The sequence below is a fragment of the Capricornis sumatraensis genome, chromosome 1 (assembly GCF_032405125.1).
Source record: "Capricornis sumatraensis isolate serow.1 chromosome 1, serow.2, whole genome shotgun sequence".
NCBI lineage: Eukaryota > Metazoa > Chordata > Mammalia > Artiodactyla > Bovidae > Capricornis > Capricornis sumatraensis.
The window spans coordinates 158384057-158399613 of NC_091069.1; positions in this window are offsets into that span (position 1 = coordinate 158384057).

A 15557-nucleotide genomic window follows, 5' to 3' on the forward strand; every position below is an offset into this window, starting at 1 on the left:
TGCTCAAAATTCTCCAAGCCAGACTTCAGCAATACGTGAACCATGAACTCCCTGATGTTCGAGCGACTGAATTGAACTGATATGACTTCCCTGGTCTCAGATGGTAAAGCGTCTGCCTACAATGCAGGAGACCTGGGTTCGATCCCTGGGTAGGGAAGATCCTCTGGAGAAGGAAATGGCAACCCACTCCAGTACTCTTGCCTGGAAAATCTCATGGACAGAGGAGCCTGGTAGGCTACAGTAAACAGGGTCACAAAGAGTTGGACATGACTGTGTGACTAAGCACAGCACAGCACACATGGCATCTAGAAAGATGGTATTGATGAACCTATCCATAGGGCTGAAATAGAGACACAGATGTAGAGAACAGACTTGTAGACACAGTGAGGGGAAAGAGAGGGTGGAATGAAATTGGAAAGTAGAACTGAAACATATACATTACCACAGGTAAAACAGATAGCTAATGGGAAGCTGCTGTATAACACAGGGAGCCCAATCCTATACTCTATGACAACCTAGAGGGGTTTGGGGAGTAGGTTCAAGAGGGAGGGAATGTGTGTATGCTTATGTGTATCACACTGTTGTATGGCAGGGGCCAGCACAGCGTTGTGAAGCAATTATCCTACAGTTAAAAATATATTTTTTAAAAATAAAACATTTGATAAAATGAGCCATCTTTTCAAGTGAAACATAGGGCGGTTCTAAGATGGCAGAGGAACAGGACGGGGAGACCACTTTCTCCCCCACAAATTCATCAAAAGAACATTTAAACGCTGAGTAAATTCCACAAAACAACTTCTGAATGCCGGCAGAGGACATCAGGCACCCAGAAAAGCAGCGCATTGTCTTCGAAAGGAGGTAGGAAAAAATATAAAAGACAAAAAAAGACAAAAGAGGTAGGGACGGAGCTCCATCCCGGGAAGAGAGTCTTAAAAAGAGAGAAGTTTCCAAACACCAGGAAACACTCTCACTGCTGAGTCTGTGGCGAGCCCTGGAAGCACAGAGGCCAACATAACTGGGAGGAAAAATAAATAAATAATTTAAACCCACAGATTACAAGCCCAACGGTAACTCCCCCAGCAGAGAAGCAGTGCAGATGCCTGCACCCACCACTAGCAAGCGGGGGCTGGCCAGGGAAGCGCGGGCTTCATTGCTTAGAGTAAGGACCGGGCCTGAATGCCCCAAGGGCAATCTGAGCGAACTAACTTGGGCGAGCAAACCAGACTGTGGGATAGCTACCACGTGAAAAGTCCTAACCTAAGACACTGCCAGGCCCACACAGAGAACGAAGGACTGAACAGAACTAGCCTACTGCAGACCATCCCTCTCCAGTGACAGGCAGCCAGAGCTGGAAGGGTGCAATCACAGCCCCAGAGAGACATCATCTACCAAACTGCCAGCAGGTTTCTTTGCTAACTAAGACTTCTTGCAGTTCTGGATGGTGAACATCCGCCTGAGAAGGTGTTCCGGTTGTACACCCAGAAAACCAAGCGGCAGGGACGGGGGAGGCAATAAGTCACAGCAACCACGCTCACCAAACACTTCATCACCTGAGCTGCTTGGACCTGGGAAGGGCACAAAATGCAGGCCCAACAGAGTCTGCACCACTGAAGACTACCTGAGTGCCTGAACCTGAGCAGCTTAGACCTGGGAGGTGCATGCAGCCCAGGGCCAGCCTTGGACAGTTCCCGGAGGAGCAACCAAGAGCCTGAGCAGTGTGGGCAGGGAGGGCACACACGCCATGAGTGGGGGCAGCCCCAGTGTGGTTGAGACACTGCGAGCACATGCCAGTGTCATTTGTTTGCAGCGACCCTCCCTCCCCACAGCATGACTGAACAAGTGAGCCTAAAAAAGTGCCCACCACTGCCCTCCTTGTGCCAGGGCGGAAATCAGACACTGAAGAGACCAGCAAACAGAAGAAGCTAAAACAGAGGGAACCTCCTTGGAAATGACAGGTGCAATAGATTAAAACCCTGTAGTTAGTACCGACTACATAGGAAGGGGCATATAGACCTTGAGAAATATAAGCCGGACCAAGGAACTCTCCAAAAATGAACTGACCCCACACTGCCCACAACACCACCAGAGAAAGTCCTAGATACATTTTTACTATTTTTATGATCATTCTTTTTTTTTAACTTTTTAAAATTTTCAAGTCCTCTATTACTCCTTTAATTTTCATTTTTATAACCTACTATTACTTTTCAAAAAGAAAGACCCTATTTTTTAAAGCAAACTTCATATATATTTTTTTAATAATTTTTGTGACTTTGTTTTTTTCTTCTTCTTTTCTTTAATATTGTATTTTTGAATATCCAACCTCTACTCTAGATTTTTAATCTTTACTTTTTGGTATTTGTTATCAATTTTGTACCTTTAAGAACCCAATCTTCAGTACCCATTTTTACTTGGGAGTGAGATTACTGTCTTGACTGCTCTCTCCCCCTTTGGACTCTCCTTTTTCTCCACCAGGTCGCCTCTGTCTCATCCCTCCCCCTTCTCTTCTCTACCCAACTCTGTGAATCTCTGTGTGTTTCAGATGGTGGAGAACACTTAGGGAACTGATTACTGGCTGGATCTGTCTCCTTTTCATTCCCCCCTTTTATCCTCCTGGCCACCTCTGTCTCCTTTCTCCCTCTTCTCTTCTCTGTATAACTCCATGAACGTCTCTGAGCGGTCCAGACTGCGGAGTGCACATAAGGAAATGATTACTGGCTAGCTGGCTCTCTCCTCTTTTGATCCACCTCATCTCATTTGGGTAACCTCTAACTCCCTCCTCCCTCTTCTCCATGTAACTCTGTGAACCTCTCTGGGTGTCCCTCACTGTGGAGAAACTTTTCATCTTTAACCTAGAGGTTTTATCAATGGTGCTGTATAGAAGGAGAAGTCTTGAGACTACTGTAAAAATAAGACTGAAAACCAGAAGCAGGAGGTTTAAATCCAAATCTGGAGAACTCCTGACTCCAGGGAACATTAATCTATAGGAGCTCATCAAATACCTCAATACCTACACTAAAACCAAGCACCACCCAAGCGCCAACAAGTTCCAGAGCAAGGTATACCACGCAAATTCTCCAGCAACACAGGAACACAGCCCTGAGCTCCAATATACAGGCTGCCCAAAGTTACTTCAAAACCATTGACATCTCATAACTCATTATTGGACACTTCACTGCACCCCAGAGAGAAGAAATCCAGCTCCACCCACCAGAACACCGACACAAGCTTCCCTAACCAGGAAACCTTGACAAACCACCTGTACTGCCCTACCCACAGTGAGGAAACTCCACAATAAAGAGAACTCCACAAACTGCCAGAATACAGAAAGGCCACCCCAAACTCAGCAATATAAACAAGATGAAGAGACAGAGGAATACCCAGCAGGTAAAGGAACAGGATAAATGCCCACCAAACCAAACAAAGGAGGAAGAGATAGGGAATCTACCTCATAAAGAATTCTGAATAATGATAGTGAAAATGATCCAAAATCTTGACATAAAAATGGAATCACAGATAATAGCCTGGAGACAAGGATTGAGAAGATGCAAGAAAGGTTTAACAAGGACATAGAAGAAATAAAAAAGAGTCAATATATAATGAATAATGCAATAAATGAGATCAAAAACACTCTAGAGGCAACAAATAGTAGAATAACGGAGGCAGAAGATAGCATTAGTGAAGTAGAAGATAGAATGGTTGAAATAAATGAATCAGAGAGGGAAAAAAATGATTTAAAAGAAATGAGGACAATCTCAGAGACCTCCAGGACAATATTAAAAACTCCAACATTTGAATCATAGGAGTCCCAGAAGAAGACAAAAAGAAAGACCACGAGAAAATACTTGAGGAGGTTAATAGTTGAAAACTTCCCTAAAATGGGGAAGGAAATAATCACCCAAGTACAAGAAACACAGAGAGTCCCAAACAGGATAAACTCAAGGTGAAACACCCCAAGACACATATTAAATTAACAAAGATCAAACACAAAGAACACATATTAAAAGCAGCAAGGGAAAAACAACAAATAACACACAAGGCAATTCCCATAAGGATAACAACTGATCTTTCAACAGAAACTCTTCAGGCCAGGAGGGAATGGCAAGACATACTTAAAGTGATGAAAGAAAATAACCTACAGCCCAGATTATTGTACCCAGTAAGGATCTCATTCAAATATGAAGGAGAAATCAAAAGCTTTACAGACAAGCAAAAGCTGAGAGAATTCAGTACCACCAACTAGCTCTCCAACAAATGCTAAAGGATATTTTCTAGACAGGAAACACAGAAAGGGTGTATAAACTCGAACCCAAAACAATAAAGTAAATGGCAACAGGATCACACTTATCAATAATTACCTTAAACATAAATGGGTTGAATGCCCCAACCAAAAGAAAAAGACTGGCTGAATGGATACAAAAACAAGACCCCTATATATGTTGTCTACAAGAGACCCACCTCAAAACAAGGGATACATACAGACTGAAAGTGAAAGGCTGGAAAAAGATATTCCGTGCAAATAGAGACCAAAACAAAGCAGGAGTAGCAATACTCATATCAGATAAAATAGGCTTTAAAACAAAAGCTGTGAAAAGAGACAAAGAAGGACACTACATAATGATCAAAGGATCAATCCAAGAAGAAGATATTACTATTATAAATATATATGCACCCAACATAGGAGCACCGCAATATGTAAGACAAATGCTAACAAGTATGAAAGGGGAAATTAACAATAACACAATAATAGTGGGAGACTTTAATACCCCATTCACACCTATGGATAGATCAACTAAATAGAAAATTAACAAAGAAATACGAACTTTAAACGATACAACAGACCAGTGAGACCTAATTGATATCTATAGGACATTTCAACCCAAAACAATGAATTTCACCTTTTTTCTCAAGCGCACATGGAACCTTCTCCAGGATAGATCACATCCTGGGCCATAAATCTAAACTTGATAAATTCAAAAAAAAATTGAAATCATTCCAAGCATCTTTTCCAACCATAATGCAGTAAGATTAGATCTCAATTACAGGAGAAAAACTATTAAAAATTCCAACATATGGAGGCTGAACAACACACTGCTGAATAACCAACAAATCACAGAAGAAATCAAAATATGCATAGAAATGAATGAAAATGAAACCACAACAATCCAAAACCTGTGGGTCACTGTAAAAGCAGTGCTAAGGGGTAAGTTCATAGTAATACAGGCATACCTCAAGAAACAAGAAAAAAGTCAAATAAATAACCTAACTCTACACCTAAAGCAACTAGAAAAGGAAGAAATGAAGAACCCCAGGATTAGTAGAAGGAAAGAAATCTTAAAAATTAGGGCAGAAATAAATGCAAAAGAAACAAAAGAGACCATGGCAAAAATCAACAAAGCCAAAAGCTGGTTCTTTGAAAGGATAAATAAAATTGACAAACCATTAGCCAAACTCATCAAAAAACAAAGGGAGAAAAATCAAATCAATAAAATTAGAAATGAAAATGGAGAGATCACAACAGACAACACAGAAATACAAAGGATCATAAGAGACTACTATCAACAACTATATGCCAATAAAATGGACAACGTGGAAGAAATGGACAAATTCTTAGAAAAGTACAACTTCCCAAAACTGAACCAGGAAGAAATAGAAAATCTTAACAGACCCATCACAAGTACGGAAATTGAAACTGGAATCAGAAATCTTCCAGCAAACAAAAGCCCAGGTCCAGATGGCTTCACAGCTGAATTCTACCAAAAATTTAGAGAAGCGCTAACACTTATCCTACTCAAACTCTTCCAGAAAATTGCAGAGGAAGGTAAACTTCCAAACTCATTCTATGAGACCAGCATCACCCTAATACCAAAACCTGACAAAGATGCCACAGAAAAAGACAACTACAGGCCAATATCACTGATGAATATAGATGCAAAAATCCTCAACAAAATTCTAGCAATCAGAATCCAACAACACATTAAAAAGATCATACACCATGACCAAGTGGGCTTTATCCCCGGGATGCAAGGATTCTTCAATATCCACAAATCAATCAATGTAATACACCACATTAACAAATTGAAAAATAAAAGCCATATGATTATCTCAATAGATGCAGAGAAAGCCTTTGACAAAATTCAACATCCATTTATGATAAAAACTCTCCAGAAAGCAGGAATAGAAGGAACATACCTCAAAATAATAAAAGCTATATATGACAAACCCAGAGCAAACATTATCCTCAATGGTGAAAAATTGAAAGCATTTCCCCTAAAGTCAGGAACAAGACAAGTGTGTCCACTCGCACCATTACTATTCAACATAGTTTTGGAAGTTTTGGCCACAGCAATCAGAGCAGAAAAAGAAATAAAAGGAATCCAAATTGGAAAAGAAGAAGTAAAACTCACTGTTTGCAGATGACATGATCCTCTACCTAGAAAACCCTAAAGATTCCACCAGAAAATTGCTAGAGCTCATCAATGAATATAGTAAAGTTGCAGGATATAAAATCAACACACAGAAATCCCTTGCATTCCTATACACTAATAATGAGAAAATAGAAAGAGAAATTAAGGAAACAATCCCATTCACCATTGCAACGAAAAGAATAAAATACTTAGGAATATATCTACCTAAAGAAGCTAAAGACCTATATATAGAAAACTATAAAACATTGGTGAAAGAAATCAAAGAGGACATTAATAGATGGAGAAATATACCATGTTCATGGATCAGAAGAATCAATATAGTGAAAATGAGTATACTACCCAAAGCAATCTACAGATTCAATGCAATCCCTATCAAGCTACCAGCGGTATTTTTCACAGAGCTAGAAAAAATAATTGTACAATTTGTATGGAAATACAAAAAACTCGAATAGTCAAAGAAATCTTGAGAAAGAAGAATGGAACTGGAGGAATCAACCTGCCTGACTTCAGGCCCTACTACAAAGCCACAGTCATCAAGACAGTATGGTACTGGCACAAAGACTAGATCAATGGAACAAGAGAGAAAGCCCAGAGATAAATCCACGCACCTGTGGACACCTTATCTTTGACAAAGGAGGCAAGAATATACAATGGATTAAAGACAATCTCTTTAACAAGTGGTGCTGGGAAAACTGGTCAACCACTTGTAAAAGAATTAAACTAGATCACTTTCTAACACCATACACACAAATAAACTCAAAATGGATTAAAGATCTAAACATAAGACCAGAAACTATAAAACTCTTAGAGGATAACATAGGCAAAACACTCTCCAACATAAATCACAGTAGGATCCTCTATGACCCACCTCCCAGAATATTGGAAATAGAAGCAAAAATAAACAAATGGGACCTAATTAAAATTAAAAGCTCTGCACAACAAAAGAAACTATAAGCAAGGTGAAAAGACAGCCTTCGGAATGGGAGAAAATAATAGCAAATGAAGCAACTGACAAACAACTAATCTCAAAAATATACAAGCAACTCCTGCAGCTTAATTCCAGAAAAATAAACGACCCAATCAAAAAATGGGCCAAAGAACTAAATAGACAATTCTCCAAAGAAGACATATGGATGGCTAACAAACACATGAAAAGATGCTCAATATCACTCATTATCAGAGAAATGCAAATCAAAACCACAATGAGGTACCACTTCACACCAGTCAGAATGGCTGCGATCCAAAAATCTACAAGCAATAAATGCTGGAGAGGGTGTGGAGAAAAGGGAATCCTCCTACACTGTTGGTAGGAATGCAAACTAGTACAGCCACTATGGAGAACAGTGTGGAGATTCCTTAAAAAAATTGCAAATAGAACTACCTTATGACCCAGCAATCCCACTGCTGGGCATACACACCGAGGAAACCAGAATTGAAAGAGACACATGTACCCCAATGTTCATCGCAGCACTGTTTATAATAGCCAGGACATGGAAACAACCTAGATGTCCATCAGCAGATGAATGGATAAGAAAGCTGTGGTACATGTACACAATGGAGTATTACTCAGCCGTTAAAAAGAATTCATTTGAATCAGTTCTGATGAGATGGATGAAACTGGAGCCGATTATACAGAGTGAAGTAAGCCAGAAAGAAAAACACCAATACAGTATACTAACACATATATATGGAATTTAGAAAGATAGCAATGACGACCCTGTATGCAAGACAGGAAAAATGACACAGTGGTGTATAACAGACTTTTGGACTCAGAGGGAGAGGGAGAGGGTGGGATGATTTGGGAGAATGGCACTCTATCATGTATACTATCATGTAAGAATTGAATCGCCAGTCTATGTCTGACGCAGGATACAGCATGCTTGGGGCTGGTGCATGGGGATGACCCACAGAGATGTTATGGTGAGGGAGGTGGGAGGGGGGTTCATGTTTGGGAACACATGTAAGAATTAAAGATTTTTTAATTAAATTTTTAAAAAAAATTTAAAATAAAGAAAGAAAGAAAGAAAAAAAAAAGAAACTATAAGCAAGGTGAAAAGACAGCTTTCGGAATGGGAGAAAATAATAGCAAATGAAGCAACTGACAAACAACTAATCTCAAAAATATACAAGCAACTCCTGCAGCTTAATTCCAGAAAAATAAACGACCCAATCAAAAAATGGGCCAAAGAACTAAATAGAAATTTCTCCAAAGAAGACATACAGATGGCTAACAAACACATGAAAAGATGCTCAACATCACTCATTATCAGAGAAATGCAAATCAAAAGCACAATGAGGTACCATTTCACACCAGTCAGAATGGCTGCGATCCAAAAGTCTGCAAGCAATAAGTGCTGGAGAGGGTGTGGAGAAAAGGGAACCCTCTTACACTGTTGGTGGGAATGCAAACTAGCCACTATGGAGAACAGTGTGGAGATTCCTTAACAAACTGGAAATAGAAGTGCCTTATAACCTAGCAATCCCACTGCTGGGCATACACACCAAGGAAACCAGAATTGAAAGAGACACGTGTACCCCAATGTTCACTGCAGCACTGTTTAGAATAGCCAGGACATGGAAGTAACCTAGATGTCCATCAGCAGATGAATGGATAAAGAATCTGTGGTACATATACACAATGGAGTATTACTCATCTATTAAAAAGAATACATTTGAATCAGTTCTAACGAGGTGGATAAAACTGGAGCCTATTATACAGAGTGAAGTAAGCCAGAAAGAAAAATACCAATACAGTATACTTAAGCATATATATGGAATTTAGAAAGATGGAAATGATAACCCTGTATGCGAGACAGCAAAAGAGACACAGATGTATAGAACAGTCTTTTCGACTCTGTGGGAGAGGGAGAGGGTGGGATGATTTGGAAGAATGGCATTGAAACATGTATAATATCATATAAGAAATGAATCGCCAGTCTAGGTTCGATGCAGGATACAGGATGCCTGGGGAGGGAAGTGGGAGGGGGGTTCAGGATTGGGAACACATGTACACTTGTGGCGGATTCATGTTGATGTATGGCAAAACCAATACAATATTGTAAAGTAATTAGCCTCCAATTAAAATAAATAAATTTAAACTTAAAAAAATAAAGTGAAACATAAATGAGTTTCTAAATATTATAGTTCAGTTCAGTATCATATATTCAAATTATGAAGTTACTAGAACCAAAAGAGATTGATTAAAATGTTAGCCTCTTGAAAAGTGACCAGATACGAAGGAGCAATAAATACCAGTCATTGCACTCATACAGGGATTGTGGTGATCAGTTAGTGAATGACCACAGAGCTTTTCATGATCTTGTAATAAAAGGCATAAATCAACATTATGATCAGGTCTTAAAGCCACAATATCTCATAAGACTATCTAATGGGCATATTTATTAGCTGCCTAAAGGAGTTGATAGCATTCGTGAATGTTTTAGTCATGTTTCAGCACCCAGGCCTATATAATCATATCCCAACAACTCACCACAATTAAGCAAATGGATAGTCTCTCACTTTAAAAACTGGTCTATTAGTAGCTCCTAATATTCATTACACAAGTATATGCATTACCAGATCCTACAACTAATAAAGATGGTTTTAATGTTTCCAACTACATTTTCAATATTCACCAAGGTAATCAATTTGTCCAATTTTAAGCAGCACAGCTCCACAAATGATATACTTGGCATGGAACCTGATTTAAAATGCATTCTTTTCTCAAGTGATTGAACAGTTGTAATGAAAATTTATAATTTGTCGTATATTATAGAAGGAAGTGAATTGAATTTCTCTATCAAAATTACTCACAGATCAAAATCTTTTGTGCTCTAACACAGATAAACTGGCAGACAAATGCAATTACATTAGATATGCTGTCATCCAGAACGCCTGAAGAATGCTATTTATCCAATCTTATCAATTTAAACTTAGTCTACTGACATAGCTGAGTACAAATATCAGGCCATGACCATCACATTAATACCAGGAGGCTATCCCAAATGCCATTTCTGGAAATCAATGAAAAGATTTTTATTGAGTCCAGGCTATTTCACTTGAAGGTAATTGTCAGAATCAATCTGTGTCTTAGATTTCTAACTTAATTTGTAACCTGATTTATACCTACAAGGCTTGCAGATTAGACAACTGATTAAGAAGCATTGATTTATCCTCAGAAAAACAGACTTTCCAAATAAATTACATTATTACTTTTCATAAAATTAACACAAACTATTTCCAAAACATAAAAATTATTCAGTAGAATTAATAAAGGAGAGCTTTTGTGAAAAGCAATTTTGATGATGATATTCTTATGACAATTTTGTGACATTTACAAAATCTTCACCTTATCAGAATACACAGGTTGTAAATTTAAACTAAAAGACTTCACTATTATATGTAGGGTTCTGACTATACAAAGAAAGACATTACTCATGGAATTACATGCTAGTTTATCTTTGAAATTCTCTCTAATATAAATAAAGTTAATTGTCTTCTAAAAGACACATTTATGGCTCATTTCACCTACCAAGAATGTGTATAGTCATTATAAACTTGATTATAAGCTGATCTTTCTTGAACTAAAGACTCTCATGTGTTCTTCCCCAGAATATGGGAACCAATTTCTGTACTCAACTTAAAAACTAGGAGCCTGGACTTGGAAGCTATGGAATAAAAAAAAATATTGAAGACCTCAGATCATAGGTTTGTTATTACCTTTGATTTAGCACTGTACATTTTAAATGTAATATAATTTTGTAATTAGCCACAAGTTGATTTTATTTGCTTTTATCATGCAAAGGTATCACTAGAATTAATATAATTTTTTAAAAAATTATAGTGAAAGTGGCATTCTACATTAGTATGAAATTATAAACGACAAATAGCTACAACTCTTTAAAAATACTATTTTGAAGTCTCTCAGTTCAGTGAGGTGACCTCTGTCCCTTCCCCACCACTAAAACTCACAGCAGCAGATTAGTGGCAGGCATCCTTCCAGCCCTCTGCCTGCTAACTGTGTGCTTTATACTCACACTATTCATCATTTGTGATGTTTATCCCCCCCCCCTTTGTTTAACGACACCTCCCCTATGGTTTCTGTTTCTTCCCTAGAACCAGAATGCAGAGTGCTTCATCTCACACATCTCCCCCGTTACCCTCACTACCGTGGTTCCTTTTCCCATACTTATATTCTACATATTTATCAATCCAACCATCCAGCACTCCTAGAATAAATCAAACACACTGTCTCTGAATGATGGGCTTAGACCCACTGCTGTCATGTGACATTGGTTAAGTCCCCACAGCAGACATTTCAAACATCTCTTCAAGACCCCATCTCACTGTAACCCACCCTGCTCTCAAGATAAAACTTTGGTTGCCATTGCACAGAGACACTGAGGCTAGCAAACATGAAATCCCTCAGGTGCTGGCACACCTTATCTCCTTTCTATAAATCTCTGAGAGAAAGCTGGCCTTGACACTGTGCAAGGTTAATTGTACTGTACACACTCTTGAGCTGATCCCTTCCTATCTGCTCAACTCTACTGCATAGGTTAGCCTATGCAGTACATAAGGGGTACATAAGGGGTACATAAGGGGTAGCCTTATGTACCCTCCCTGCTTCTTGCTCTTTCTCCACAAACACAATCAAGTAGAAACATCCTGTTTAAACCCTTTCCCACCTACCACGGACCACTCACATCTCTTGACAACTATATTCTTTGAAAGGATACAGTCATGTACAGTCACCATTTGCTATACACCCACATCTTCACCTACAATTGTTTTCAATTCATTTAAGCCATTTTTTGCTTTGGCAAGAGTGAAAAATGACTATAATCTCTTCATCAAATACATGGAATCTTTCATTGTGCATCCTACTTGTCCTCTTTATGAATATTAACATTGTAGAAGACTCCTTTCCACTTGGGAGTATTTCTTGCACCTTGAAACATCACTGTCTCCTGGCTCTTCATTTCCCTTTTTGACAATTCTCTTCTCTAGGCTGCTGTTATCTTCCTCAGTCCCAAGTGTTAGTGGGGCATCAGAGGTTTATCTCTGGTTCTCTTTTTGTCTTTTGGGGGTAATATTTATATTAATTTATTATTTACATTAATTTATATGCCTTCATTTACCTTATACATGGCTCCCAGATTTACTCTCTCATTTATTCACCAAATATTTATTGAGAATCTTCTATGCCCCAGGCTTTCTGCTGGAGGTTAGGTTATATTGCTGTCATCTGGTTCTTCCAAAGCATCTCAAACCCAACATCTCAAAAATAACATTTTGTACTAACCAACACTTAGCTTGATATTTCTTTTCTTGGGTATTGATACTACCCATTCATCCTGGCCAAAAACAGAATTATCCTAGTTCGTTCTTTCTCATGTCTGACAATCAATAACTAGTTGATCTAGTCCCCTTTATGTTTGTAATCTGTCATTTCTTCTTCACTCCTGCAGCCGCTTGTTATTTTTTATGTTGTTCCTGAAACTCGCTGTGTCTACTTTCACAACCTTCTAACCATCCTCCACAATACTATTTTTTTTTTAAGTCAACCTAATCTGATGCTGGGAGGAATTGGGGGCAGGAGGAGAAGGGGACGACAGAGGATGAGATGGCTGGATGGCATCACTGACTCGATGGACGTGAGTCTGAGTCAACTCCGGGAGTTGGTAATGGACAGGGAGGCCTGGGGTGCTGCGATTCATGGGGTCGCAAAGAGTCGGACACGACTGAGTGACTTAACTGAACTGAACTGAATATGTTGCTTACTGATCATATTACTTAATGAAGGCCTCAGAGAAACATTAACTCCCTTGGCATAATATAGAACACATTTCATCGCTAAACCTAGGAAATGACAGCTATGCTTTGTCACTGCTTACTGTGTGCCTAACAGTGTGCTAAGCACTAAAAGCATCTTATATTATTTATTGCCAAAAATCTGCAGAGAAGAAGATAGAACTGCTGTGATGGTAAATTCTATGTGTCAACTTGACTGGGCCACAGGATGCCCACACACCTGGTTAGACATTTTTGGGGGGTTCTGTCTGCAGAGGTGTTCTAGAAGAGAATAGCATCTGAATCTGTAGCCTGAGTAAAGCAGATTGCCTTCCCCACTGTGGGTAAGAATTACCCAATCCAATGGGGACCTGAATAGTACAAAAAGACTGAGTAGGAAAAATTCTTCCTCCGTCACTGATGGCCTAGACACTGGTCTTCTTTTGCCCTCAGACCAGGACTCACATCATCACACTCAGTGCTGATGAGCACTCCTGGTTTTCAGACCTTTGGACTGGGAGTGCCCATATACCACTGGATGCCCCGGGTCTCCAGCTTTCAGATGGCAGAGGATGGGTCTTCTCAGCTTCCGTAACTGCATGAGCCAATTCTTCATAATCAATCAATCCCCTATTGGTTCAGTATCTCAAGAACCCTGGTCAATACAATTGTCATCCCCATTTTAAAGATAATGAAACTTGAAACAACCAGAGGAATCAAATAACTGCCTCAAGTTACAGCTACTAAGGGACAGGGATGAAGTGTGTGAAGTGTGAAGTCGCTCAGTCGTGTCTGACTCTTTGCGGTCCCATGGACTGTAGCCTACCAGGCTCCTCCTTCCATGGGATTCTCCAGGCAAGAGTACTGGAGTGGGTTGCCATTTCCTTCTCCAGGGGATCTTCCTGACCCAGGGATAGAACCCGGGTCTCCAGCATTCCAGGCAGATGCTTTAACCTCTGAGCCACCAGGGAACAGGGATGGAGTCACTCAAATCTACTGTCTCCCAGGCCTATGTTCTTCACTACAGTGCTCGACTACCTCCCTCCTTGTGCCAGGGCCCATCCCTTTCTAGTAGTCTCCACTGTAGCAGTGCTAACCCTTTTTCAAGACCCCAACATGCTTGTCCAGGGCTCCACACAAAACATCTTTTCTTACTTTGACACTAAGTCATCTTGAACATTTGGCACAAATATCATAGCCTTTGTGGTTTTAAAATGTGCTCTGAAAGCAATTCCCAAAGAGAGACTGCTAAAATGCCACTAACCAGGACAGGCATTGGTATAATTTTATAACCTCCTGAGATACGTGATATTTGGGGACCACTCTTGTTTAGTACAAATAGAGAAAGGACTATTTGAATGAGCCTCAGTAATTTGTATTTACATCTCATGAAGTAGGTAATAATTGTGGTAGGCAGTCTTGGAGTTGGTAAGATGACAGATAAACAGCCTTCCGAATCAACACATATACATTTCTACACACACCAAGCTAAGAAAGAAGTAACCTTGGGTGCAGGGTGTTCAAGTAAAAGAACAATGACTTTGGCATTAGACCAATCAGGATTTGAAACTACTTCTACCATTTACTGCTGCTGCTGCTAAGTCGCTTCAGTGGTGTCCTACTCTGTGCAACCCCATAGACGGCCACCAACCAGGCTCCCCCATCCCTGGGATTCTCCAGGCAAGAACACTGGAGTGGGTTGCCATTTCCTTCTCCAATGCGTGAAAGTGAAAGTGAAGTCGCTCAGTTGTGTCCGACTCTTCGCGACCCCATGGACTGCAGCCCACCAGGCTCCTCCATCCATGGGATTTTCCAGGCAAGAGTACTGGAGTGGGCTGCCATTGCCTTCTCCGCTACCACTTACTAGATGTGTATATACCCTAGAATATGATATGTAACCCTCTGAGCCTTTCTACCACTTACTAGATATGTAGGTGCCCTAGAATATATTGAACGCTCTGAGCCTTAGCTTCCCTATTTTTAAAATAGAAGTAAAATAACTAGATGAAAGGGCCTTTGTCAGGATTAAATGAGAAAATGCTTAGGAACATCTAAACATGGCTTCTCCAGGAGAGAAACGTGAGCCGCCTTCCAGTCCACATTTCTTCCCTCTCCTTCAGTGCTCCCACTCGAAAACGTCAGACTCAGCTACACTGTACACTCTAATGACGTTTCACGTGGACCAACTGAAATATGTGGCACATTCATTATTTACGAAAGTAAATAGTAGCTGACCAATCCAGACCACTACTTTTAGGTACCAGAGACAGCAGGAAATTGAGGGGATCATTTGAATAAATAGGGTAGATCTTCTATGAAAAGCTGCCAGAATTAAACATC